We start from the raw sequence: 4,094 nt of genomic DNA on the forward strand, positions 1-4,094 counted from the left end.
AGCTAAACTTTTTACTATAACCAAAGCCAACATTGTTCCATTTATATAAAATTTAATACGATTTTAAATGACAGAGATTAAATTATTACGTGTCCAAGAAAGAGTGCATGTATATGCTGCTACCTGTACCTAGAGAGGTTGGTGGCAGATCTTCTGTTCGGTGGTCTACTGCCACTGAATGTAAATACAGAGTTGGCAGTAGGGAGAGACGCTTTACACCGATATATCAATCTGTCCTCGTCAATCAAATACCAGCATACGCTGTGCCTCGGATGACGTCAGAGCCAAGTTGCTAAATGGTTCAAATGGCTCTGAGCACTAATACCAGCATACGCTGTGCCTCGGATGACGTCAGAGCCAAGTTGCTAAATGGTTCAAATGGCTCTGAGCACTATGGGACTTAACATCTGTGATCATGAGTCCCCTAGAACTTAGAACTACTTAAACCTAACTAACCTAAGGACATCACACACATCCATGCCCGAGGCAGGATTCGAACCTGCGACCGTAGCAGTCGCGCGGTTCCGGACTGAGCGCCTAGAACCGCGAGACCACCGCGGCCGGCCAAGTTGCTACAAAAGTGTTCTTGGTAAAAGTAGGAAGTGAACTCGTCGGGACTGTACACCGTTCTGGGTAACATAATTTGATGGAAGTAGCTATTTGTGGGCCGCCTGTTATGATGACAAAACCGTGTGGCAAGTGGTGAAATGATTTTCCACATTTAAAGCGAGCAATTAACGTTTTGTCATTACAAGTCAGGGTGATAGACTATTTTACTTGGAACTTCCCGCAGAGGTCGCCTCTGAACTGTTAATAAGCCTGTTCCCGATAGGGATATATTATTATCAGTAGAGATAATGTTAAATTTTTTGAATGTGAAATTTTAACGAATATATCAATCAGTAACAATGACATTGATAGATTCCTGATCGTGTTGAGTAAATTAGCAAGTAGGAACATTTTCTTTCAGTGAGCACAACGCATACTGTGGACTTGCAAACTGGAATTTATAGTCAGGCCCCACAACGCCTTCCCTTCGTGAGACACTGCCGAGAGATTTGGAGTTTGATCCTGGACATTTTGTAGAGGCTGATGATTGGCCGTCTCACACAAACACATCTCCTCGCCTTACTGTCGAAATACACGGATATTATTCGCCAACAGAATTCGAATAGGCTTACCTCCTAATCGTTCGTTACCGCACAGAAATGCGTTATCGATCTCGCCTTCGGTGGCGGGTTGCGTACATCTGATATTTTATAACAATGGAAATGGACAAGCAGTGCGTTTCCCCCTCTCCCTACTTTTATAAAATATGCTGGAAACCAGTTTGGTTTCTTATCATTCGTAGATGCTGCAGGAAAGCCCATTTGCCTCTACCCATTCTCTACCCTCAATACGCTGTTCTGTTACATGTTTTACCCCATAATAGCATACTGAAACACTTAGAAGATGACTAAAAGAGCATTGTCTTTCAGATTTGTGTTAAATAATATCCCATTGACAATAGTCTTTAACATGAAACTCTATATTTAGCCTATTATCTATTAATTGAAATATCATAAATATATTTTTGTACAGGTAATAGTAACCTACTGTGAAAACAGCTACTGAAAAATTCCATACATAACCCGTAATTTATTAGAAATTATATCGTAAGTTCGTTATATCATTTTTCATTTTGTTGGTGTGTCCAGTAATATCTCTATGTTTTTTCTATTTTACCGTAATTTCTTTGGTGCTGAACGCTCTTTGTTTCATTGCACGAATGAAACGTGAATAAACTCTTTTACGATAACACTAGAGAACCTGCTTGGATCTCAATCATAAGTAATTTAAAATAAAAAACTGTCAAATTTAGGGGGAAGGCGTGATTCCTTGTGTAAGGATTCAATATGAATATTGTAATATTGCAGGAAAAATCGGTTAGTTTGTTTCATTTCTATGTAAGGTTATCCAGTATAGTTGCCATTGTCGTGTTAAAGACAGGGAGCGAAAACCAATAACGTACTCTTCTAAAGTTTATGGTTCGGTTCCAGCGTCTAACAGCATACAAAATCTTAGTCCTTATGTAGTGTACCAATAAGACTGCACACTTCCTTATGTTTCCGGCGAATACATAAATGTTATCTTGCTGTCTGTCCGGAATTATACATTCAGTTATTTATTTTCGGCTTTTAAAGCTTATATTACACAGATGTTTCCGTTAGAGACAACTTCGTTGTGAAGAATAAGTTTAGAAAGTGTTTGCACCAGTCTTACCCATAATTTATACGTTCGAAACCTGGAATTTCCTCCTTCATATAGTTGTAAGCTAATCCTACCTACCGAGCGAGGTGGCGCAGTGGTTAGACACTGGACTCGCATTCGGGAGGACGACGGTTCAATCCCGCGTCCGGCCATCCTGATTTAGGTTTTCCGTGATTTCCCTAAATCGCTCGAGGTAAATGCCGGGATGGTTTCTTTCAAAGGGCACGGACGACTTCCTTCCCCGTCCTTCCCTAATCCGATGAGGCCGATCACCTCGCTGTCTGGTCTCCTTCCCTGAAAAAACCAACCCAACCAAACTAATCCTACCTGCTTGTTGACTATTGTTTCGTTATCGCCGTTTCCTGTAGGAGTATATCGACTCTGACTCTTAGATTTTGATTATCGTGTGTTACATCCTGTGGAAGAAAATCATTTAGCCGGTATTATGTCAAATCTGCAGGACATGCCCTGTCATGAACGATTTATAATCGGAAAAACTGTTGCAACGTCTCATAAGCTTTGTGGTCACTAACACAGCAGTAGAGATTTGCAGTACTTTTTTCATGTATGCTTCATCATAACTTCGGTAAATAAAATAACTGGTTCACTAACTTCCTGTACACGTGCCGTAACCGTGGCACCAATAGTTAACGTTGGGCGAAGCCAAATAATCGTACCATATGACGATATTAATTTACCGTTCTATTAATCGACAGGTATTAGTGTGTAATGGAATATGTTACCAACAGTTTAAAAACAATAGTACCACTCTGAAATCGGAGCTGCGTTAGAAATCCCACCACTGTAGTAGATGAATGTGGAGACAAAAGATAAAACATGTCTCTATTATGGGAAAGGATGGTAGTGATACGTTGTTTATCTATTTCGAAACATACATTACGTGAACGATTACTGCGTTAACGTTTAAACCGTAAGAGTATTGACCAGATGTTTGACCATTACATTTCAGGCCAGTGAAAGCACCTTAAAAAGCAACCATCCAGATCATGCTTATGCATTAGTATTCACTTCTGCTGTTCGTTGTCGTAGATGCGTTGCTGTCGTCTTATTTTGCACTCAGAAATTTTTGTCATCCGATCAGATCGTTTCCATTTAGTTATCTTCCATGCTTTTCTTTGGTCATAGTTACAGAAGGAGCAGACTGTTTCTTTACACACAAAGGCGCTGACTCCATAAGACAGTGTCATTAACAAAATACCTCCTAGTTGTCGTGAATGAATTACTTTTCAAATAAATCGTGTTGAAATTAACATAATTCTTCGTTTTATGTAATCCAAAGCCAAAATTATTACTCTTTCATTCAAGAGCGTGAGAAAAACCTTACTGATAATGGTGTAACATTTATTAGAACACGAGTAGCTTTCCGAATCTTCCAAACACCATCGAATGAAGGACTCGACAGTCTATTACATTTGAAGTAATTTGGATGCAGGTCAATGTTTTATGGACGCTTTGAATAGCAATCTGAAGAAGAGTAGCCGAAAACTTCTGGAATACGTGAGGCTATGTTAATGGAGAGTACTTTTTGTCATATGTGTAATTTTCCTCATTTATACCAACTCTTTTTAAGGGTGTTTTGTTTATTATTAAAGTTTAATATTTCAGAATACAATAAATTGTAAAATTCTCAAACTGGATAAAAATGTTGTAGATTTGTGTTAAGGTCTTATGGAACCAAATTGCTGAAGTCATCGGTCCCTACGCTTACACGCTACTTAATCGAACTTAAACTAACTTATGCTAAGGACGACACACACACCCATGCCCGAGGGAGGATTCGAACCTCCTACGGGGGGAGCCGCGCGGACCGTGACAAGACGCCC

This window comes from Schistocerca nitens, chromosome 4 (genome assembly GCF_023898315.1).
Source record: "Schistocerca nitens isolate TAMUIC-IGC-003100 chromosome 4, iqSchNite1.1, whole genome shotgun sequence".
NCBI lineage: Eukaryota > Metazoa > Arthropoda > Insecta > Orthoptera > Acrididae > Schistocerca > Schistocerca nitens.